Consider the following 26,260-nt stretch of genomic DNA (forward strand, 5'->3'; position numbering starts at 1 on the left):
ACAGTGGCAAGAAACGGCAGCATTATTTAGCACCAGGTTTAGAAAATCCATGTAAAGCACAAACCGAGAAAAATAAGGTACTTTAAATCAATCCAAGGCGTGCAGTATCTCAAACTGTTTCTTATGTTTTTTCTGTCCTGCATGCTTAAACTGTGTCTGACAATCTGCACACTGCCAGAATTAACACTTGTGAGATGAATTCTGAATCATTGCGGCATGCCCTTCGACTGCTGGTTAGGAGATAAGCAGAAAATGTGTATTTAAGAACATTCACGATGATTTCCGATGCTTACATTATGTCTAAGTTCCAAGCATAGCTTTGGATTTTAAACCCATCTGGCTGCCACTGAAATCCTCTTTAATTTACGAGTTACAATAAATTGCTATTTTCCAGGGAACGACGTTACTTACCCTTAATATTATTTATGTGTACTGAGATATTTTAAGACTGGATAATGGTAAACATTCACATTACCTAGATAGATATTTCGATCCAATTTAAAGGGCTTCTAGTTTTGTGTCTAGTGAAATAGGCCTCAACTTTTATTAATCCCAGATACATGTATTTAATCTTCTAATAAAAATATGAAAGCACCGACAGACATACAGGAAAACGCTGTACTCCATCAAATCACCGTTTTTAACTTTCAGGTGTGTTTTCTGTATATTGGACCCAGTGCATTGGTTAATTGGCTTGAGAATCAACTCCCAGTGCACTCTGGTCTTTGCAGTCATTCACGTTTTAATACACGTCCTTCCATTTTGTATCAATATAATATTTACTCCCTTTATATTTTTTTATGTGGTGATACAGTTACTTATATTTAGGTTCAATGCAGCACCTGGTGCAGAGGGCACATTTTTGACAATCTTTCGTGGAATGTATTAGAACCAGTTTGAAAACACTTCCACTTGGAAGTATTATATTCCAGCAACAGCCTGTTCTGCTAGGAAAGGTCTCCCTTGGTGTATCAGGGTTAAGGATACTCCTGAAATGAGATTCAAAACTCGTTATGTCTGCACTCGCCATGCAACAAATGTCATATCACCTTTTATGGGGTTTTCTTGTTTCCAATAGCCCTTCCTCCATTTTTGTTTCTCGATTGCAGCTTTGACTTGGTAGTTCTATATTTTGGAGTTCATCTGGCACATCACAATCATGTCCAGTTTGTGTATGATCCTCTTTATTCCTTCACTTAATTCCTGCCCAATAATTAAAAATCCGTGTTTCCAAACGTGTAACTCAATTTCAGTTTTTCAAGTAGTGCAGGGGGGATCTGAGACATCCGCTTAAAGTGCCTTGAAACACCTGTTTGTGAGTGCTTTGAAACACCAGTTTGTGAGTGCCTTGAATCACATTGCTGCTCCATTGAAAAGTTGCTTCATATATGTTACCTCTTATATGTTACCAATCAGTCCTTACGAATAAAAAGAATTTACCTTTCAGGTGACATATTCAACAAAGTTCCCCTCCGCCCTCCAAAAGGTGCATGCTTTGAGTGTTAAGTGTGTTGAAATTCGGAATGGCAAATGGTAACATTTTTGCAATCACACTGATTTTCCAAATTAATCGTGGCTACTCTGGGACTGCTCTGCAGTGCTTCAGGCCCATTTTAGACCTGCCACTTGGTGTTTTAGTTGTCTCATAGAGATCATGAAATCTGTACAGAGTGGCGGTGCAAAACATTAGGTCTGTTTCTGTTATTCATTGTGTGTAGAGTTTTGACATTTCACTAAGGTGCATGACTGTTCCATTGGTGCAGCAGATACTTACAGGCAATACATGTGGTGGTTTTGGTAAAATTCAGGTGTTTGTCAGCGCTCATGTCATTACAAAATTAAACATGCAGAGTTGCTTTGGATCAGCTCTCTCTAAGTGTATCAGAAGTGCCAATAAAGGTAAATATAATTTAGCGTTTTTATAGCAGCTCAGAAGTTTGCTCCCTGCACGTTAATGAGTTTGCTCTGTATGTTCTCCTTAATGTTGTGAATTCCTGTCCAAAATGATATAGGGGGTCATTATCTGAGAATATGATTGTTCTTTAGAATTACTACATAACAACTGACTTGAAGAACAATCTCACTGTGTGAGGAGGGGGCGGGGCCTTGAAGGGGTGGGGCTGCGTGCTGAAAAGTAACTACAATGCAATTTTGAACCTCACCCCACCCCCAAGAAAAAATAAAAGCTTTCTGAATCTGGTGTCGATGTCCTGGGATGTTTTAACACCCCTTAATGGATGTCGGCAGTTCACAGCCTCAGGAAACGAGCAGGAAAACCACTGTTTTTACAGTACTTATTTTTCAATACCAGCACTTATGACAAGGTAGTAGTGGTTGTGGTTGTCTAATTTGGAGATGAGTACAACAACAGTAATTCAATATACATTAAAAATGACTAATAATAGCCTTCCAAGCCATTCTTAGAGCTTTGGGAGCCTGGAACAGTCTGAATTGTCACACTGTCACATTTCTAGGAGTGTGATGGTTCGTATTGTGTTTGTACTGTCATTGGCAGTGTTGGCAAGGGGAAATAAGTGGTGCAAGCTGCAATGGCTCCCTGCTAAGGGCTCTGAAACTACTTTATTTGTATTTGTATTTGTATTTGTATTCGGTATTTGTAGAGCGCGACTGCCGCTCCGAAAGGAGCATCCTGGCGCTGAAAAAGTGTGCAATACATTTACAGACTAAGGGCCATATGTATCAAGCAAATTAGCATTCGCAAAGGCCGAAATTCGCAGAATTTCGGCCTTTGCGAATGCTAATTTGCTAAATGGTATGTATGAAACATTTTGGCAGCAAAATAAGAAATCGCAAAATTTGCCATTCCTTATTTTGCGATTGCACTTAAGGAATCGCAAATTGTGCGATTCCTTAAATGCAATGTATCAAAGGAAAATTAATTCGAAAATGCCCATAAGGATTTGCAAATTACCACCAACTTCTAGTTGGTGGAAAGTTGCGAATTCTTTTAAAAAAGCAATTTATTTAAAATCCAAAGGTGCCATATGACGCTCATACATGCCCTTAGGGCATGCATGTGCGCCATATGCCCACATATGTCATTTTCAGGGGTGCAGCAGGGTGTTCTTGTGACACCCCTGCACCCTTGAAAATATTCCTAAATTGCGATTAGCAAATTGCTAATCGCAAATTTCCCCTTCATTCCTATGGGCCTCCTGGCCCATTGAAATGAATGGGAAATTTGCGATTAGCAATTTGCTAATCGCAATTTAGGAATGTTAAGGAATCGCTAAAAAGAAGCGATTTTCTACATACATACCATTTTGCGATTTCTAAATAGTGATTCCTTAAAAATCGCTATTTAGAAATCGCAAATGGTCATGATGATACATATGGCCCTATGCGCTGCAGAGCATTTATATATAATTTCTTTTAGAACTGAAGTAATTTAGCTTTATATAGTCAGTAATATTGGTCAAATACTGTGAGGATCAAAAGCTTGAATGTCCAACGTAGGTCCAGGGGACAGATTCCACGCCAGATTGTCATGTGTGGTGAATGAAGAGATGAACCATCGAAATGAATATGTGACTTTATGAATTTGGCTTTGTTTCTTCTAACTATTCAATTAAGCCTCCACAATACCCTGGTTACCTCCTCAGAAGTTTTCTTTTAAATATAAACAACAGTAAATCAAAATCTTAATAGTGCACATGTTCCATATTCCTGAAAGCATTGCCCATCCCATTCTTGTTGACACAATGCAAGTAACAGAAAAATAAAAAAAAATAGGGGATATCTCAGAAGCAAAGCCAGGGTGGCTCCACAGATGGCAGTCATGTTTTAGTGTACAGGTACCACCACGGCACAGTTTTTCGTTTTTAAAAACAAACCCCAAAGAAGAAGTTTGTTTTGGAAAAATATAAACAATATGGCTTTGACACTCGAGGAGGTTTTTTCCAGCTCTTGGGGGCCATTTAGTTGTTTTCCAGTCCGGGCTACTAGGCTTTACTTGGAGGTCCCAAACAGGAAACAAAATCCCCTATAACCTTTAATGGAGAGGATGTTCTGAGGTACTTTGACTGGCGGCCCTATGTCGGTTGAGCTGTCAGTCAAAGGTTTCTCCTGGAAAAGTAAGTGTAGGCTTCACCATCTGGAACATGATGGCTCTAAGTATCCAGTGGAATCTCAAATTTGGCAGACAGAGCACTCTGCCATCTTTTTGGTAAGTCTGGACAGTGAAATCCGCTCTGCTCGCATTCATCAACATCAAGTTGGTGAGCATGAGCGAGGAAAATCCACTTCCCGGCGAGGTTTTTATTCGTTTGCGATCGTCAACATCAAGTTGGTGAGCACGAGCGTGGAAAATCAACTTCACGGAAAGATTTCTCAACGCAGGCGGTCAGATTTCTCATTACACGTGGTTGCATATGCTCGCGACCACTCATGTTGAGAAACTGTCTGACCGCGTTTATCTAAAGAAGCTCTGCTGCTTGTGGAGCTCCGCATAGCGCAGCGAAGGTTATCTTTGTACTTTGTAGAATGGGGGAAAATGGTGCAATATCCAAAGAAAATATCCCAAAATACTCGGTTGAAATACACACAGTTAAATTTTTTGCGCATGACCTACATGACACACCACCGCCTCCACATTACATACAGAGTGGAGATGCGTAAGTGCCCAAGGTGTACCCACCTTGGGCAGACTTCCTTCATATGACATGGGGATGCTAGAGTTCTTGGAAACAGTCCTAGCGAAAATGAAGAATGCTTTAGGGAGGGAGCTGGCACTTACAGTGCAGGTATGCCTGCTGGGTCTTTTCCCCAGACCACACAAATGGCAGGTAGGGAACAGATTGATAGATCTTGCTCTGGGGCTGGCCAGGCGGAGAACTGCGCTGGAGTGGAAGTCAGCTGTGGGACCTCAGGTAGCAGGGTGGAAACAGGATGTGATCAATTGGGCTGGAGCGGAAGGCAGAGCGCTGCAATGGGAGGAAGCCAGAGGTATAGGTCAACGCCCAATTGCCGAACTTTGGAAAGAGGCGCTAACAATGTGGGTGACACCCGCACAATCTAGCAGGGAAGAGGAAAAGAATGAAGAAGAATAGGAGCAACAAGGTGCATGCAGGACTGTGGTGCCCCAGTCACAGGAATGAGATATTAGGACAGAACATTTTTTTGCCTTTTTTTTCTTCTTTTCCTTGAAATGAACAACTAGGCTTAAAATAGCTGAGAGAGGTTGGGACGGCATAATACATCCGGCTGGACCAGGTGGACTCAGTGGTCCACCCGGACATGCACAGTAAGACACAGCAATCGAGTACCCCGAATTAGTCACACATTAATGAACAGTATGCCCTTCTGCATACGTTTTAGTTATGGTTTGTAGTTATTGTTTTTTTTTCTAACATAAATATGCATGCCAAAGTATGATAGGCCTTATGGGAATTGGCAAAGTCCTACTTTATGAATGGCTAAAAAGAAAGTGACTTCCATAGCAGAGCGAGAAGAAATAATATTAGGAAAAGACAGCATGCAGAAGTAATGTGATAAGATGATTGTATATATTAGTAAAGAAGTTGGACAAATGCCATGTGAATTTCTAATGATATACGATGCTGCAGTTCCAAACAATGAATATAATTATATCTGTTATATTGAATACACATGTACATGAAATGTGCAGCTGCTTATTATAAAATGCAAACAAAAATTTGATTAAAAAAAAAAACTATTTACAATTCCTACAATTTGAGGACTAAACAATATATGCTTATAAAATAAAAGAGAAAAGAGGGTAAAGGAAAAGAGAAAAAAGGTGATGGTTTCCACGCCAGGCTTGTACCAAAAGCTGAATCTAGAGAGTTATTTTATTGATGGAATCAGGGCTCATTTTTTAAGGCGTTCTTTAACACGCAATATTCCTTTTTGAACTCCTGGATACCTGACAAAGTTTTGGCAGAAATACTAATCTCGGTTCACTTGCATCCAATTGTGTTACCTCAGATTGATTAAAAACTTGGACGTCAGTTAGCACTAATAAAATTCTAGGTTGTGGACTGCAGGCTAATCTGCCCCACCCCCATCCAGGAATACACACATGCACAAATATTGACACATAAAAAAAATCACACATGTGAACACTTTGCTGCTCAAATCCATGCACTTTAGCTAACTGAGCTAGCTTTCCAGTTTTCAAAGTTTGAAATGACAGCCCTTTGTCAATTAATTTTAGGATATTTATTTGTCTAAATTTCCACTGGTCAGTAAGCAAAGCAAGCGAGAACGGGGTGGTGGAGGGGGTGGAGTTGGGATTTTTGAACTTCATGAAATTGCATTTGCATGTGTAAATATGGCGATTTCCCACCTATGTGTTTCTATTACAGTACTGCTTGCTCAGGAAGCAACATTCTCAGCACTGGAAGCTTCCATGCTGTTGCCAGTAATTTAAATCCACTGAAACAGCTTCTATAAACCAGTAAGGAAACATATAAGAGCTTACTGCTGCATACATCAGGGTGTGCAGTATATGGGACATACAGTATATTTATTTTGCATTAGCCGTCTCTTTTACCTCCTCGAAGCTTTTGGCAAGTGCATTAGTGGTTCTTTGTGTGCTCAGTGATTGGTCCCTGTTGACAGCCCGATGGAAAGGAAGGATATGGCAATAATTAAAAACACACCTAATTTATTTTTTCCATTTCATCTAGTCTAATTATTCTTTGAAGCAAGTACAAGGTAGCTTTGTTGTGAATGTTTAAAGATGGAAAGTCTCCTAGTAGCACAGGCATCTGCTTTAATAATGATAGCTTACAGCAACTTAGCAGTTGTTGCCACTTCTTTCTTTGCACAAGGAACTTTTGGTCAGCAGTTGGCTGCCTGATATGGGCATTTTAGTTGTCAACTTTATAAAAATGGAGCCAGCTGGAGCATATTCATAGCATAGCTGTTTCTGTGTCTGCAGAGGATGTGCACCGAGCTAATCTCTGCTGCAGGGCCACGGGTTCTTTCCTGTGACGTCGTATACAGGTTATTCAAGGAATTAGGCACTAGAAAAAATTCGAATGAGCAGTCAAGTGCCTCATCTCTTTACAAGTAAAAACATACTTTTTTCAATGAATGGCAAATTGTATGCTGCACCCCTCACTCACTGCGTTATGGAAAATTTGTGAAGAGTTGCCATCGGTTTCAAGGAATAACTGTTCTCTCTGGCAGCGCCTCCAAAAGGGTTCACTTTAGAGAGGAAACAAATCAGACTTCAGGACAAATGCTGGTGGTCATATCACTGTCCCAGCCTCCAACCATCCACTCACCCACATCAAAAGTTGGAGAGCAAAAATAAGGCCACTCCCACATCCTTGATGAAACCAGCTGTGAATCAAAGCAAAACATCTGAAATATTATGTTACCAAAACTAAATATAGCGTGACACATCACTACCCGAAGGTGTATCCCTGCGTTGAAGCACTGACCAGGAGGAAGGAGGAAAAAAAGGAGTTCAGTGGAAAGAGCCTGGTTTTGAGTAGATTTTTGATACAAACAAAATCCGAGTATGCGCATATGTGAAATGGAAGTCTGTTCAAGTGAAAAGGACCCAGATATGAAAAGGATCGGATGCCAGGTCTCACTGTACAACTGCAGCGTGGGCGGACCAAGAATTGTTTCTCGTATCTCATATTTCTAATAGGTAGATTAATATAAAGTTTGTTTTGGCTCTTTGTCAAAAAGGAATCTATGTACAAGGCACAGTAGCTTAAAAATAGCTCACTTCCTAATAGGAAGCCAGTGCAGTGATCTGAGAATGGGTTCTGATGAAGGGCGCGGTGGAAGCTGTAGAACAAGATGGGCTGTAGTATTCTGAACCACTTGCAGCTTTGATAGAAGATATTCATTAGCTGCTACCATTGGTGTGCTTAAGTGGTCTAAGCGGCTAACCACAAGAGCCTGCACGAGAGTTTTTCTTGTGTAGAGAGGCAACTATTGGAATACTCATCTTAACATGTCTATTATCTCAAAACAGGTGCCACATGTTGCTTTTACCTGCTCTTTCATTGTGAGACTGTTGTCAATTAGGATGTCTAGATTTGTGACCGCCTTTGTGGGTTTAGTAGAAGTGCCTGTTTCGGATGGCCACCAGTCATCCGTCCAGTAGTCATGGACCTTGCCACTGTAGACAATTGTGGGACATCCAGGAACCAACTTTCCTCATACATTCCCTGTATTTTGATTTAATGGATTGAGGGTTAGGGCCCATGGTACTAATCAATTGTGTGTCATCTACAATATGAGATGACATCAAAGCTACAGGTCCTTACTTGAGCTAAAGGCCACATAGATGTTTAAGAGTACAAGGCTCAATGAAGAGCCCTGAGGGACTCCTTTTCATAGTGACACAGCCAGAGATTTGAAGGAATCTAGATTGATAGTTCGAGTATGATTGCTGAGGAAGTTCTGAAGCCAGCCAAGGGCTTTACCTCCATCACCAATCTCAGAAAGTCTTTGGATCATGATTGAGTGTAAGATGATGTTGCAGGCAGCTAAGAGATCAAGTAGCAACACCATGGCTGGATGGTCATTGTGAAGCTATAGTCTTATGGTATCAAGAACCCCCATCAGCGCTGTTTCTGGTCTGTGTGAAGCTCTGAACCTAGATTGTGAAGGGTCCAGGAGAGTAATAGATTTCAGATACTGGGTGAATTGTTGGTTGGCTAGGCTTTCCAGCATTTTGTTATGGTAAGGGAGAAGAGAAATGAGCCTATATTTTGAGGGATTCAGGAGGTCCGCATTAGATTTTTTCAAGATAGGCACAACCTGCGAATCGTCCACGCCTGAGGAAGAGTGGTGGTGTCAAGAGAGAGGTTGATAGGGCTGTAATGGCGGGAAGCAGATAATTAGCAAGTGTCACCATTAAGTGTGGTGAAGAGGGGTAAGAGGGGGAACCTGACTTGACCTTGCTCAGCATTTCTAAAGACTAATTCCGGGGTGATGGATTCACAGTGCTGCAAGGTAGTGGAGACATTATAAATAAAAGGAGCTTTAGGCAAAAGTCTGTGGGAAAATAGCAGTTAGTAAGGTTCCTTTAAATATTCTCAATTTTGTCCTAAAACTGATTAGCCAGGACATCACAAAATTCCTGTGAGACTGGAATCGGAGAAATGCAGGCAATCAGCCTTGTGAACTCATGAAGAACTTTAAAAAGTTATTTTGTAGAATTGCCAGCACTGTCGATTCTGTCATTTAAATGAGAATTACGAGTGGCTCTACGTTTTTATAATAGCTGCTTAAAGCTAATTTATAAATCATTTTATCGGAAAGGGATTTGGAGACATGCCATCTCCTCTCCAATTTTCTTCAGGCTAAGTTCTTCAGAGAACCAAGGAGCATAAGGTCTGGAGGAGTGATAGCGATTAAATCTAAAGGGTGCCGCTATGTCCAAGGTCTGATTTAAAGATTCTTGGAAAGTTATACATGCACTGCTGATATCTCAGAATTCTGAGATGTGTTGAATGGGAAAGATAGAAGAGAATTAAGAATGAGAGACTTTCTTCCAGGGCGTAGTCTGCCTTTGGAGTTCATTCTTCCTGCTGTTACAGTGAAAGAGATATGGAAACTGATAAGATCTAGCGTATCACCAGCACTATAAGTAGGGCTGATAACTTTCTGATATAACCCTAATATCTCCAGATCAAAGACAAGAAGTCGAGTTTCAAGACCAATTCATCATGGAAATAAATTTCCACCGCAGGGATGAATTTTTTTAGACCAAGTATGAAGAAGGAAGCAATCCCATGAGCTTATGGCTGAAGTTTGTTTTTATGGTCCTGGAGGACAAAAACCTAAAGCACCATTCCAGGATTCTACCTAAGTGACCTCCAGACTGAAAATGCAAAGCTTTACCCAATCCTCACAAAGGGTATCCACGCATATGGCCGGGATGCCCGTCACCCCCTCCCAACACAATCCCCAAGGATGGGAAGTCGGACGCAGTTCTGAACTTTTGGAAGGCGGGAGGGAGTCACCCTCCCGGCCGTATTTATTAAAATATGAAACAAAATTTAAAACATTAAGTAAAAGTTTCATAATCATGTACAATTTTCATTTATTACATTTCGATGAAGACATGTTCTTTGGCTAACCTTAACAAATCTCTAATACAAAGGTTTCCTAGCCGAGTCTAACATCCTGCAAATGCATACATTCTAAATTAAAATTGTACATCCTAGCATTAAGGGCCAACGGCAAGGTCTTAACCGGTGTCAGATCCCTACTACCAAAAACTCTCGCCCTCACGGTGTGAGTGGTGGCCGCGCAGAGGACTGTACCCTCCTTGCCAACTCTAATTTCCCTTGTCTTGTTGGGGGCCCCCCTTTCCGCTCGACGCCATCTTAAAGGTCGTCCGAGCACCCGTGTGAGGTATCTGTAGGAAGGACAGCGTGGACTCCCCCCCCCACCCCCACACTCTCTATCACATCCGCCGTCGCGGATATCCGGGCCCCGGGAAATTCGTAGGAGGGGCATATAGCCGCCTCCTCCCCTGGAAGGGGCCTATGGCCGTCTCCCCTTAGGCGACCCATCCTTAGTGGGTGCCGCCTCCCAGTGGGAGGGGCCAATGGCCGCCTCCCCCCGGGCGCTCCCATCCATAGTGGGTGGCGCCCCCCTCTAGGGACCTTGAAATTACTGCTCACCGATCATGACCTTACCGCCCGACCAAAAAATAAATACGACATTTGTTCACCTACTAAGGAAGAAAATATCAGCATGTCTAATTGTATCAAGACTGTTTACTCCTAAAAGAAAAAACAGTATCCTACAGACCGAAGTCACATCCTCAATCTAGACATTCATTTACTTCTATACGGAGGAAAAGGGGGCCTATCGGAGCAAAAAACTTTATTGCAAAACCAAACATTGCCATAAGGGGCTGGTGGGTGGGTCAAAATTGCTCCTTGTTCCGTCGAGGGCTCACGAGCAATGAGTGGGTGCAGCCTTCCAAGCACAGGAACAAGAGGACGCTTCTTCGGATTCCCGCTCTATTTATTCTTCTTCGGGAGGGCGTGTACCCTCCTCCGGTACGCCTACTGGGCGTGGCCATCGGTGTAGGTGTCTAGGACAACCCCTCTTGGGCGGGAAAAGGCGCGCCCGGCTACGCCGCTTCGGGCATACCAGCCGAGACACGCCCCCCGCCCAAAATGGTTTCCCGGGAGGATCGGGGCACCCAACCATACGTTCGGGGGGGACCGAGTGGTCGCCCTTTCCATATGGCCGGGATGCCCGTCACCCCCTCCCAACACAATCTCCAAGGATGGGAAGTCGGACGCAGTTCTGAACTTTTGGAAGGCGGGAGGGAGTCACCCTCCGGGCCGTATTTATTAAAATATGAAACAAAATTTAAAACATTAAATAAAAGTTTCATAATCATGTACAATTTTCATTTATTACATTTCGAAGAAGACATGTTCTTTGGCTAATCTTAACAAATCTCTAATACAAAGGTTTCCTAGCCGAGTCTAACATCCTGCAAATGCATACATTCTAAATTAAAATTGTACATCCTAGCATTAAGGTCCAACGGCAAGGTCTTAACCGGTGTCAGATCCCTACTACCAAAAACTCTCGCCCTCACGGTGTGAGTGGCGGCCGCGCAGAGGACTGTACCCTCCTTGCCAACTCTAATTTCCCTTGTCTTGTTGGAGGCCCCCCTTTCCGCTCAACGCCATCTTAAAGGTCGTCCGAGCACCCGTGTGAGGTATCTGTAGGAAGGACAGCGTGGACTCCCCCCCCACCCCCACCTCTCTATCACATCCGCCGTCACGGATATCCGGGCCCCGGGAAATTCGTAGGAGGGGCATATAGCCGCCTCCTCCCCTGGAAGGGGCCTATGGCCGTCTCCCCTTAGGGGACCCATCCTTAGTGGGTGCCGCCTCCCAGTGGGAGGGGCCAATGGCCGCCTCCCCCCGGGCGCTCCCATCCATAGTGGGTGGCGCCCCCCTCTAGGAACCTTGAAATTACTGCTCACCGATCATGATCTTACCGCCACAGGCCGGATAGTTGACCGGCTATCCGCCCCCCCCCCCAAACTCCTCCTAAAGGTCATGCTTCATCAAACCCCTTAGCCATGCTATGAAGTATCCTATGAGTAAAACATTCCCCTCCCGGGACAGGTGAACCCCATCATTCAGATACATGTGATCACCCCGAATACAACCATGAGGAATGCTATGCAACTGCGCAGAGTGAAACAATCTACCAATTTTGTTGTTAACCTTCTTCACCGAATGGTTCAGTGCTGACACCGAAAGGCCCCCCCCGCCATACCTTCCTGGGAATCATGTGGGACCAGGCAATCGTGCACCCCGGGATTCTTTTTGCCAACCAGCTAACGGAAGACAAAACCTGCTCGAGCAATACTCGTCTACCCAGAGTCACCAAATCATTGCCCCCCAGGTGAACTATGACTACAGATGGCGGTGACCTCTGCCGCCCTAAGAGACCCTCAACAAAAGATTCGAATTGGTCAATACAGAGCCCGCCCCTTCCATGGAAGGCCACTCTGTACCCGTATTCCCCAGCTGCGCGAGTCGCGTCACCTGCTTTGAATACGTCCCCGGCCCGCCTCACGTATGAGTGGCACACGACCCAAACCACTCTCTCCTCAGACGATGATCCATGACCGCTGGTCCTCTGGTACTGGGTCGACTGCTAATTCCGCCCCGCATGACCTGCTCGCGAAACTGTAAATCAAACAGAAGACAAGAAGCGTGAGTGCATGTCACTTGACTTCACAACATGTGCAATCGCACATACCTTTTGAAGCAATTCGAGGACCATCGTCCCAACTGTTTCACTTCCTCTGCACTCTGACCCCTGGCTGTAGCCTCAGTAGCAGCCCCTATCCTAAAGGAGTGGGTCCCAAAATCGCACGGGTCCATGCCCGCCGCAGCGATTGTCAGAGCTAGCACCCTCTGGAACTGAAACCTCGTCAGTGGGGTGCCATCGATGTGCCTCAGCAAACTCCCCCCCCATGTATCCGCCCTCAGTGCCAAGTATTCCTCTATACACATTATCGGGCACGTGGGGGACCCTTGCATGCGCTGGACAACAACACTGTTTCCCATAGCTCCCTGGTCAGTCTTGGACCTAGCTATGCTGACTACCATCGAATCACCCCTAATTAGGATGTGATCCCTGCACAAGCCTCCCTCGACATCTTTCTTATTCCTTGCGACCAGTTCGCTCACCCGCATAGCCCCATGGAACGCTAATGCGAAAGCTGCCCGGAACAGAACTGCTTCGAATTGGGAGGAGCATGTCGTGACTAGTTTCGCCATGAGTAGGGACAACCTCTCTAAGCCAATCGGGCGCGTCTCATCTTGCTTGCGACCCTCGAGGCGCTGCCAGCCGCGAAGAGCTTTTTTCGCCAAAAAGGAACCTGTTGGGTCTTCGATGCCATGCACCTGCGCCATGAATGAGATGGCCGCCCTGTGTCTATTGGCCGTTGCCGCTGATCGGCCTTCTCTGTGCAGTGCTACCAGGAACCCTAGGAAGGAATCCTCCTGACCCCAGTTCTGATTCCCTGTCGGACCCAAAAATGCACAATAGGAACAAAACGCTCCTTCGTATGCCTTCCTCGTCCTGGGGGCTAAGCTTGCTGCCACGAGGTCTTGTAATCCAGGGCACCGATTAGCCAGAGTGCTTCGGGGAATGGCGCCGCCGCTAGGTCCGCTGTAGGTAGATAACCCCTGAACGCCTGCATATGTGAACTAGAGAGTGCATCAGCCGCATGATTCAGTACACCCGGCACATGTTTCGCCCTGAACTGTACATTCAGTCGCATGCAAAGCAGCACAACTTCCTTCAACAATCTCAAGATCCATTTGCAGCGTGCTGCCTGATTGTTAATGCATTTGACAACAGTCATATTATCAGACCAAAATACCACAGAGCGGTCTCTGAACTCGTCCGGCCATGCCATCAGAGCAACAAAAATAGGGAATAGCTCAAGGAACCCTATGTTACTTGTGAGACCGCAGGAATGCCACCACGCCGGCCATGTTTGCGCCGACCATCGGTTACCAAAGATGGTGCCAAATCCCACGCTCCCCGCTGAGTCAGTCCACAAACCCAGCTCGTCCGAAGACGCTGGCGGCTTGTTCCACACTACTCGACCGTTGAAGTTCGCCAGAAATGCCAACCAAATGCGCATATCCTGGCGAACCTCTGCAGACAGTCTCGTGCGGTGGTGTCCTTCCTTGAGACCAACCATAGCTTGTGCAATAGAGCGTGAAAAGGGGCGGGCCATTGGTATAACTCTTAAGGCAAAGTTAAGCTGACCCACTGTTTGCTGTAACTGGTGCAGGGTCACTTTCTCCTTACTAAGGCAAAGTTCCAGGGAAGCCCTAAATTTAGCTACCTTTCCCACTGGCAAACGGAAACATCCCTCCACAGAATCAAGCTCAATTCCCAGAAACTCCAGTGAAGTAGATGGTCCAACCGTCTTACCTGGTGCCAATGGCACTCCAAACTCCCTCATGAGGATGCAAAAATCCTGTAGCGCCTGCGCACATTTCGTGTCTCCGGCTGCTCCCAAGAACAGAAAGTCATCTAGATAATGCATAACATGCCTATGCCCTGTGGCCTCGGTGAATGTCCACTCTAAAAAACAGCTGAATTTTTCAAAATAGGCACAAGAAATGGAGCAACCCATCGGCATGCATTTATCCATGTAATAACTCCCTTGGAACGCAAACCCTAGCAAACGCTGATCCTGTGGGTGTACCGGGAGCAACCGGAATGCTGATTCGATATCTGATTTCGCCATCAGCGCCCCGGGGCCCAGGCGATTTAACATGGTGACGGCATCATCGAATGATGCGTACCGCACCGAACAAACTTCTGGGTCAATAGCATCGTTTACCGAGAAACCCCTTGGAGCAGATAGATTATGGATCAGCCTAAACTCCCCTGGGTCCTTCTTGGGGACCACCCCTAATGGGGAACAGATGAAACCCGCCACTGGTGGTCGCTGAAAAGGCCCAGCCACTCGGCCTAGGCTCACTTCTTTAGCAATTTTCCTCTCCACCACCCCAGGATTATGCTGTGCCGAAAGCTGGTTTTTACAAAAAGGTTCCCCACGAAAATCCCCCGCCGGGATGTGGAAGCCGTATAAGAATCCCTTCCTCAACACACCAGCAGAGACATAATCAGGGTATTTGTTTAACCAAGGAGCCATAGCCATGAGATCAACGGGAGTAGGCAATTGTACACAACGATCCACCTCAGTCTTGCTTGGACCCTCCTTTACCCCCCGACCCGCTATTTTTCGATCTGCATGAACTCTCCGGGTGTGAGGAATTCCCACAACCCGCACACACATGCTTGAACCTACATGTACCTTGCGGTCTGTTACAGTTGCCTCTATTGAAGCCCCAACAGACCCCCCGCTTTCCACCATTCCCGCCGGTTTTCGGCTGGTGATCACCACCGGTGCCTGCTCGAAAGGGCACCGCGGGCTTTTGGCGGGAAACCCCCGATCCATTCCCACCTGGCGAGGATGTCCCCGCCGTCCCAGGCAGGAGCTGCTTATGCCAAGAAATTGAGTCGGGGCAATCCTTATGGACTTATGCGGTCGGTCCGCAAGATTCTCCCCCTCCTTCCCCCCCTTTCCAGGAAACTACTGATCCAAGGACTGGTCTTGGCCCGCCTGGACTATAGTAACGCTCTCTACCTGGGAGCCCCGGAATCTACCCTGGGAAAGTTGCAACGAACTCAAAACGCGGCCGCTCGACTGCTGCTTGGTCTCCCCTCTAGGTCTTCTGCAAAACCTGCCCTTAAAACACTCCACTGGCTACCAGTGCGGGAGAGAATAGAGTTCAAGGCTATGTGTATCGCCCATAAGCTCATGAACGGACAAGGCCCAGCCATTCTTAAAGAAATGGTTACCCCGTACAAAGCTTTGAGATCCCTAAGGTCGGACAACGAACATCTGGCGAACGTCCCTAAGTTTAGGAGATCACGTACCGGAGGCCGTCGCTTCTCTGTTAAAGCTGCCACCCGGTGGAACCAGCTCCCCCGCAGATTGCGAATGGAACCCTCCTATTTGGCCTTCCGCAAACAACTTAAAACGCTGCTATTCCCCAATTAGTGAGTCCAACTCCACCCTCCCCCTTCTGAGCCATCCTACAGTTCACAGCGCGGGGATGCCTTCGGGTCACCAGGCGCTCTATAAATCCTTAAATAATAATAATAATAATAATCCCATGTCAGAGAGGAATCATACTCTTTTGCTTTACGAAATTTCATGTTGTAACCTTTCCATTCGTCCCCCTCATACATTTCATAAAAATCCATTATACGTGCCTGATAACAAGACAGTTCGGTCAATACCTCGGGCTTACGTTCACCAATAATCGCAGTAAACATTGCAAAGGCCTTCGCCCAATTCGTTATCGTCTCTTCAACCCTGAACTCCGCCATCTTGGCGCGCCAGACGCTCGGGTGCCACAAATCTTTCTGTGTTTTAACATATTCCATCTCGCGATGGTCAGTCAACAACGAAAACATATTGACATACTTGTCTGCCCATATCAATTCTTTCGTGGCAATAGGGATATGTTGTACCACCCTCTCCCGCCTTGAGGGTAATGAGCCCTCCCCCGCCACTGGCAAAGCGAGCTTACCCGGTTCGGTCGTTGTTCCCGCCGTTTTCTCAAGACCAGCTGCCGGTCCTTCCAGTGTCACCTGTGGAGAAACAAGAGGGAGATTCGCCTTCGCGGCATCTCGCGACTGCCGCAACTGCTGGATTAGTAATTTGGCCTCTTCGGCCGTGTCTCCGGGCGCCGTAGCACCCCCTGCCTTCTTATTGAGCCATGCGGCCAACTGGGTGGCCAATTCAGGAGGCATATCCTCATCGTTAGTGGGCGTAATCACAACCGGAATCAGTTGACCTGCGTCTGGGGTTGGTACTGGGTCATCAGCTGGTATGGCAGGGATGACCGGGGGCACCTCAGGGACCGGAACCTCCCCTGCAACCGCCCTCCTCTTGACCCGTTTCCCTCTACCCTCGGGGACGACTCCCGGCAATGCCGGGCCTATTACCTTCTTCGGGTTACCAGGCTTGTTCATTGCGGCCAGTTGCTTCTTGACGCCCGCCAAATCACGGCCAAGCACTGGGACTTGTCCGACGCTTCGTTCCATTCTCGCTATTCTGTTCACCAACATGCGTAGCACTTTGTCTGTCTCGGAACCCTTCCCTGCCTTCTTGACAGACATGGTTTCGAATATCCACTCCGAGTCGATCAACACGGTCCTGGATCCTTCCCTTTAAAAGAGAAACACAAGAATTACAAGTTCTCAAAATTGCTCCTTGTTCCGTCGAGGGCTCACGAGCAACGAGTGGGTGCAGCCTTCCAAGCACAGGAACAAGAGGACGCTTCTTCGGATTCCCGCTCTATTTATTCTTCTTCGGGAGGGCGTGTACCCTCCTCCGGTACGCCTACTGGGCGTGGCCATCGGTGTAGGTGTCTAGGACAACCCCTCTTGGACGGGAAAAGGCGCGCCCCGGCTACGCCGCTTCGGGCATACCAGCCGAGACACGCCCCCCGCCCAAAATGGTTTCCCGGGAGGATCGGGGCACCCAGCCATACGTTCGGGGGGACCGAGTGGTCGCCCATTTCCAAGATACTTTAGCTGGGTTGCGAAAAGCAATAGCAACTCCACCCCCTTTTTTTGTCTCTCTGTCTAAATTGTAATCTGTGGGGATGATTATGGGAATGCTCAGAATTGCTGAAGGATTAAGCCAGGTTTCAGTAAAAAGCATAAATAAGGGTCAAGAGTAGTAATGAGGTCCCATATTTCAGTTGCATGTTTATGAAGGGGTGAAACTTACAATAAATATATTTTATCAAAGAATGGATTTTGTCAGTGTTTTGTTGTTAACCTGAGAGTAGGCGAAACTATAGAATTTACACTAAATGGGCACGCCATGTTCCAGAGATATGGACGTATGGCACAGTAAAGCTTCCAACTTTGGTAATGTGATCTCAGTATTGATCATCAAGAGGGTGTCGCTGGAGTAGTGCAATCTGGTGGTTTCTCTTACCTCTGTGAACAGAGAGACATAATTCCTGGTAGATGGCAGCAGTCAGGTGCAGACGGATTGATTTGTAACAACCTACTCTCACCTGCCAAATGGATGCTTGCATGAGGAAAGTTCTCTCGGTGACTAAGATGTGATTCTCAGAAAATACAACCTCTCTGCTTGATAAGTTTAGCCTTCCCAGTACTAAATCATCTCAAAGATCAAAACTGATTGTGAAGCTGGATGAGTAGCACAGACCAACGTGAATTCCAATTCCTGCTTGGAATTCTCTTTCATATTCTTATGAGGACATTATCCATTTTCTACCACAAATCATCTTTCAGAACCCTTGATGTAGCCCCATCATCATAGATTAAACACAGATCTCACACTATTCTCATGAGCCTTCACCTGGAATTTCTTACGAATATGTCTTGTTTTCCCACAAACCGGAAACTCACATGCAATTACAATCCGGTTGTTACAACAACCGCGTTGTAACAACGCATGCCATTACTCCGCAAGTCGGAACAACGTCTTGCTCCAAGGGGGACGCTGGATGTTGAAATAGCATAATTTACTATTCCAATTCCAGTCTGTGCAACAGTAGGGAAAGTGTTTTAAATCAAATACCTTCTGACCCCTAGAGCAAGTCTTCATTTTGACTTGCGGAGTAACGGCATGCGTTATAACAATGCGGTCCTTGTAACAACTGCATTGTAATGGCATACCGGGTTCCGGTTTCGGGGTAAAAATTGTTTCCCTACAAATGCAGGAATTCAACCTCTGAATGGATGATCCACAGAATATACATGTGTCAGAAGGTTTAAACATCCTAGAATTGCAAATGTGCAACCATCTAACCTCACCCCTCACCAACAAAGGTGGTCACAATCTGGACCTAATATTTGCCTACTGTCTGCAAACCTCTATTATTGCAGCACAGTCCAAACTATGGTAGACCTATTCACTAGTCACTATGGTATCAAAATAAATTCTGCCTCCAAATTGAAATCCAAATACCATATGCCTCCACAGACATAGCATTTCACATGTTAGATTCCGTAAAGCTTTCAACAGACTTTGGTTACCATGGCCAATAGACAAGGGCCTAGAATCATCCACTGACAACTTATAATAAGTCATATTTTTGATATAGTTGGCCTGGATCAGTAAATGAAAGCAAAGACGACTATAAATCTACAAATGCAGGAAAACAACCTCGGTCAGTGCTGGAGGAAAACCTTGGGCAAACCTTGGAGAAAAATCAACGTCAAAATCCACACGGCTCTGAAAGTCTGCTACATTGTGAAATGGGAGAGGCCAGGAGGCAAACATTTAAAAATGCTACAAGTTGGCTTTCGGTGTCGTCTCAAAATACTGTGAAGACATGTTTTTCTTTTTACACATAAAGAAATTAAAAGATGAGGGTGGACTCCCAAGTTAAGTCAGAAACCCTCTCCTTCTCTCCATCTCTCTACCACAAGTTCTGTCAAACGTCCCTGGGTATATCTAAATGTCAGAAAGCAGCCGGTAGCCTTGAACCAATTTTGTCCACGATTCGTCATTACATTTACATACTGGGGCCATAACTTGCAGTAGTGATCAGTGTGACACCCTTGCAGAGCATTGTCCAAAAGGCCACAAAACAAGGAAGCATTGCCTAATTGTGGAAGAAGCAAATAGCCAGATGAAGCTACAGATATATTGCCAATATCTAACCTCTAATTTCTGAGTAAACTTGAAGGGTGAGCCTAATCTTCAACATTAAAAACTGGCAGAGTCAAACAGAACTTACATGCCTATCATGCAAAGAGCTGCTCATATTTAATAATGCAAGACAACTGGAAATCCTGATTCTCCTAAAACAGAGTTTGTGATCACTCCGACCACGTAATCATAATGGAGCTTGTTGAAAATTGGGCAATAATTACATGAATATACCAACTATGGTGTTGATCACTCCTACATGCCTGGATAGCAAATGCTGCTAGCTACTTATTACTGCTAGGAAATTACACAAAACCAATTGCACAACTGCAATTTTAAAGTAAGACCATGTGATTGTTTATTGTTGTCTCTCATGTTTAAGCAAGTTAATTTTGAATGAACTTATCCAGGGGAATATTTATGAGTGCGGGTGCATCGCGCTTGCACCACGCAATGTGGTGCATGAGTGACGCAAGCCCAAAATGCGATTTATGAAGCAACACAAGGCCACCTTGCATGGCCCTGAGCGGTTTCATAAATCCAGAGTAATGCAATGCAGCACAAATCATTGCGTTGCATTACTCTGTCCTGGGAAGGCATTCCATCGGCAATGCATGGATGTTCCTATGCAACTCCTATTTATTTTGATGCATTCCCAGAGTTACCATTGCTGGTAGACCTGGGAATGTGCCAAAATGCTACACCTTCCCAGGTGAGGCGTAACAAGGAGAAATATCTTCTCAGGGGATTGTTTTTGTGCAGGAAGGTGCACCTTCCTGCACAAAAATAATCCTGACAATGGTGAAAGGGTGCCTGTTTTGGTACTAGGCAACCAAAATGGCACCAACACAATGACAAAGGCAGGAATGCACCCTATTCTTTTAAATATAGCACATTCCTACCTTTTCCCTGTCACATGGCGCAGGGCAGAACATTCCTATTAATAGTAACAGAATCACAATAGATGTGGGACAGGCCTACCACTGTATGATGTTATTCAATTGAGGCTGAACAGCTCCAAAATGGAGATCCCAGTTTTCAGAGATCCCATTTAGAGTACTCCTTCTTTCCTGTAGCCATTGTAGCTAATAGTGGGCCTCTCTGTCAGGCAGAAATTCAAAAACTTTGGTGTCACTGAGATCTTTCAATCACCCTTTGTGATAAATATTAGTTTGCAATTCATTATGTTTACAATGGTTCTTGTGCTCCTCTCGGTGTGTCACTGCTTCAGATTTACATGGGTGCTGATACTGGCTTGGTGATTGTGCTGTTTTCTGTGGCATGCCAGGGAAAGAACCAAATATCACAGAGTCTGATATTGAAGGACCTAACTATGAGTGTAAGGGTCCAAATGTCTACAGGGACTAGTACCACACTACACCCCTGTTCACAACCTCAGGTCAGGAAAAGTAGGTCTTGACAACCAGGAAAACTTCACTGAAAGAAACACACCAGGAGAATCATGAGCCTCAAATAAAATAAATAGAGACATTTTTGTGAAGTACAGCTGTAAATCGCAACTGGTGTACCTTTCCAAATCTCAATCACAATGCTCTTCACATCTGCTGTGTGATCTCTGCATGCTGCTGCACCAGGACAGCTTGCCAAGAACCTGTAATTGGCAAAATAAAGACCACTTTCCCCTAGATTGGCAACCATTAATACAATCCACTTTTCAAGCACCTTATAATAACCGAGAATTTGTTGTTTCTTGTTCACTAAATTTCTCCCATTGAGTATTTTTCTAGAACACCTTATTATTTCAAAGGTTTTATATAGCGCTGCTGGACCCGAGAGTATCAGAGCGCTTTACAAGGAAGGTAAAAACAGACATTGAACAGTGAGATCAAACAAGTCAAGTGTGTCAGAGGAGTATGGACATATAAATTGAAATGTATACAAATAAAAAAGGGAGGAGAGAGATGGAAGTGAAGCGAGGGTGAGATAGAGAGGGCAGTGGTGTAGTGGAGGTGGGAGGGGAGAGCATAGTATGAGAGAGAGGAGTTATCAGGGATGGTGTCATACTACAAGTATCACGATACATTGGGCATGTAAAGTGTCTGTGACATTAGATACCCCAGTATTTGTTGAGAAGCAGTATTTTGAGTTCCTTTTTGAAGAGATGGTAGGAAGGGTTGCAGCGGATATCCTTTGGAGGGAGTTCCAGATTGTGGGAGTGTTACCAGAGAACGCACAGGATTGGGTCTTATGATGTTTCAGTCTGGGTGGGATCAGGATAAGTGAGTTAGTGCTTCTCAGGGATCTGGAACAACCTGCTTTCTGAAGTTTTGTTGCAAGGTAGGAAGGGGTGTTTTGGTGAAGAGCTTTGTGAGTGATGCAGGCAATTTTGTATGTGGATCTTCCTTCTATTGGAAGCCACTTGAGATTTTTGAGGATGGGGGAGATGTGATCAAAGTTTTGGTGGCACTCGCAGCATCGCCTAACCTCCTGCATTATTGTTGTCAGAAGTACATTTGTTACTGTGGTCTGGCATTCAATTGAATTCATTGAAGGGGTTCACCTTTGAGAAAGTCTACATTGTGGCCATCTTTAGACACCCAAGGGCAGATTTACTAATGCTTTGCACCTCAAAAGTGACACATGGTGTAGGAGTATTTGGATTTAATTTTCCAACACAAATCCTGATTTGCATTAGAAAATAGCCATAAAGTAGCACATAATAGCACTTTGTGCTACTTTGCACTACATTTGGTCAAGTGGGCATTCCATAATGGTTCATGGGCAGTCCCATGCAACGACATTTGGATTTTGATGCAAAGCCCTATCTACTAAAAAAAGTACACAGGACCTTTGGTCAAATATTGAAGCCTCCTTCAGGCAAACGTAACGTGTGAGAAACGTTTTTTTTTCTCAAAGTGTTTCCAACTTTGCATGTGTATTGCACTGCACAGGACACCCTCAAAGTGGGAACATTGTTACCTTAAGTCTAAGCATAGTATTTTGCACTGGAAGGCTATCTTTCTAGTACAAAATCTTTGCTGGACATTCAGTGTAAACCCTTCCTTGCACCGCGAGGGCCAAACAGTTTAATAACTTAATAGATATTGCACTGTTCTCCTTTCGCTCTTTCACACAATGCAGCAACTTTGGTTGCGGTGCTCCGATGCGTGAAAATTTAGTAAATCTGACCCACATAGATTTCAATGTTGAAAGGTTTTGCATCTAAGCACTACTATTTGTGGTTGTACCCTGGCACCTGAGGGTGTTATGACCTTTTGATTCTTCCTGAAGGTAATTATTATTACTTTAATAGCATAAGGTGGACTTCAGTTACATTTATTTTCCTACTTCTGAGACACAAGGCTTATGCTACATTTTCTGCTAGTAACCTGTGGAAGGAGGAACATAATCAAATAGCACAGGCATATTCACTAGTTTATTTGCTTGACAAGAATTACAAAATGGAACATGAGGTTTTCTAAAGTTGGAGAAAATAAGTACCTTCAACTGGAAAAGGAAAAGGAATTCCTTAACTGACATATCTTTAAAGCTAACTCCTTTGCACTCTGCATGACATCTTAGGTCTCAGTAACACCTACAGTGGAACTGATCGTCTACAGGATCCTATTTTTGTCGAGTGCTTCCAACCAACCGATTATGATTTTACCAGATGTTTCTTTTTATTTATGAAAGCATTACAGTGGTGAAATCTCATGCTGCATTTTGAGATCAACATGCAAGAAATCTGTAATAGATGATTGTACCAATTGCATTGGTACATAATTCTACATGTTGTATGTTTTGTTACTGTAGTCCATAATTTGCCACACTGAGATATTTGTAAGCCATTGAGTCATTTGAAGCAATGTTTAAGCATAGTTCCAAATAAATCACATTATGTGCTATTAGACTTAATTCCAGCATTCTAACAGATATTAAAACTGCTGCAAAATGCAGAATGAATTATTTTTCAAGATCTTCCCTTATAATGCTTAAGACACTAACCATAATAAGTAGGAGGGCTGAGTGAAACATTTTGCTGAAAGTCTTCACCCACATCTTAATTTATATTTTCCCCCACCAGGATCAGAATGAGTACTGACCATGTCTGCCATATTTATTAATCAAAACCGGGACTAATCCAAGAACACTAAACACAGTGGTGCATAGTTTATTCCATTTACACAAAATGCACTAACAGTTGTGAGACAGTTAGTTCCATAAATACGCAGAATGCGTTAACAGTTGTAAAACACTTCATTCCATGCACACAAAATACACCAACAATTGTGCGACAATTAATTCCATACAAACACAAAATGCACTAGTATTTGTGTGGCATTTCATTCCATAAATACAAAAAATGCACTAACAGTTGTGAGACAGTTCCTTTCCATAAATACACAAAATGCACAAACAGTTCTGAAATAGTCCATTCTATGCACCCAAAATGTACTAATAGCTGTCAGACAATTCATTACATTCAAACACAACATCATTTACACTAACGGGACAGTTTAATTAATGCACACAAAATGCACTTACAGTTGCTAAACAGTGCATTCCATGCACACAAAATGCACAAACCGTTGCAGGACAGTTTATTCCTTGCAAACGAAATGCACCAACAGTTGTGAGACAGTTCAATCCACCCCCATTTAATTGTTTAATTATCTGTTTGTAATAGTCAACCTTTAGATTTACTGATCCATTCTTGAGACCTAAAGAATTAACATGTACTGAGATGAATAGTTAATAAAAGGAAACATGCGGATTCTGTTTGATATTGTGTATCTTTTTTTATGAAAGGATGGGTTACCCTGGAATCAGTATTGCCAATGGTTTTCAAAGTAAACTGATTTTGATAGATCCTGTATATTTACCATCTCAGTGAGAAACAATGCACATCTGCTTTTCCTGTAAAGAGGTCTGCCAGGATCCAAATAAACCTTTCAGGTACAGTCTGCAGTCTGAGCACCTGGAATTCTGTAATATGTTCCATAACATTAAAAGTGAAATTGTTTGGAAAACAAATATTTCTTCTAGAAGACAAAGTAGGACTGTCAAGGGTCACTTATTGTGAGAGGACAGAATGTGGCTCAAGTAAATAATATATTGTGCACCTCATCGTATGATCATCACACAATAGTCATTATGGGGACACCAGAAAATCCATTGCCAATCAAATGGCAGTCTGTACTGGACTATATGACCATATACCTGAGGCTTCGGTGTCTTATTTGACAGACAAGGCGTTTGTAAGTTAAATTCTTCTCTGATAATGTAGAAAATGACATTCTGAATGATAACATTTAATTTCTCTGTTGGTCATAATACAGTGTACTGTGCTGTCATCATTTAATTCCCCATACGTTGGGCACTATTGCCACTGGCAATGTTTAAGAAAAAATGACATTATACTTCCCACCATACTATGGTCAAAAAAAGTTGTCTGAGGATGAATTAACCAGCAAGATGCCACTCATCTCTCCCAGAACCCATCATTCCTGTATGACTCGGTTTCCATGACTGTGCAAGCTTTTGTTTTGTGATCACAGCACGGCAGAGTACGCAGGGAGAAGGGAATGCCAATGAGTTGAAATATTGGGGCTTCCAATGGATTTCTGGAGGTCATTGTTCTTTCAGAGCTATGAGACCCTTCCAGAATTAGCAATAGGTAAAGTTCTCTTTTACTGTGGTACCCAAAACACCCGTCACATCAGCCTCCATTCTCCCTGTCGCGTAAGGCAAAGGGTTTGAGTACAAAGCCTTCACATTCAACGGATTTCCACAAAATTCATTTTTTGGGATACTTTCAGCCCTTGATTTGCATTTTGTGGCAACACTTCCAGCACATTTATCACTGTTCTTGATAAAAACTGTTAAATGATTCCTTGAAGGTGTATCAATGGATTTCCTGCTGCAGCATTCGCAAGAGCTGATCTTTGTATGGATTTTCCATTAGAAACCACCTCCAAATCAGGCCCCTCTGAGGGAAAAGCAGTTTAGCATTGATTGAGGTCAGTGCCAGCCAGGGGAATTGACTGTTGGGAGAGATGTAGGTCAAATGGCAGGTTTACTACAAACTATGTGATCTGCAATTTGTTGGCCATATACTAGGAGAGACATTTATGGATGTAAAAAAGAAGCAACTGTTAATAATTGTGTAAAATGGTGATACATGAATGGATTGCAATTGTGCGTGAATGCTGCTAGAGGTTATGGAATGTATATAAGTGTGGAACTGTAATAAGTGTACCCGCACAGTTAAGAATTATGTTAGATTTTATGGTTCTCAAGGTATTTCTTACATTCAGTGAGCTGCACAAAAGCTCTTCATGATAGAGAGGTGCGATAACTTCAAATTGACTCAATTTCAGACAACCAGTGCCTTGCCATTTCACACAGTGATGCTGTTTTTTAGGTGAATGCTTTTGCAGTGACCTTAATGCTGGGTTTACAGCTGGAGTCAGTCAGACACACATAGTTTATTTTCGGCTGCTATTTGTGGTTTTCCTTCCAAGGATAAAAAGAACACTTACCTTAAGGAGA

At 44.1% G+C, this 26,260-nt stretch overlaps 1 protein-coding gene across 4 annotated transcripts in view; it reads left to right on the top strand.

The window, feature by feature from the left end:
• ERC2 (ELKS/RAB6-interacting/CAST family member 2) overlaps positions 1 to 26,260 on the top strand; it is a 2,191,867-nt gene that overhangs the window by 1,408,898 nt on the left and 756,709 nt on the right. The gene's annotated exons all lie outside the window — the stretch shown is intronic.

This window comes from Lissotriton vulgaris, chromosome 9 (genome assembly GCF_964263255.1).
Source record: "Lissotriton vulgaris chromosome 9, aLisVul1.2, whole genome shotgun sequence".
Lineage (NCBI taxonomy): Eukaryota > Metazoa > Chordata > Amphibia > Caudata > Salamandridae > Lissotriton > Lissotriton vulgaris.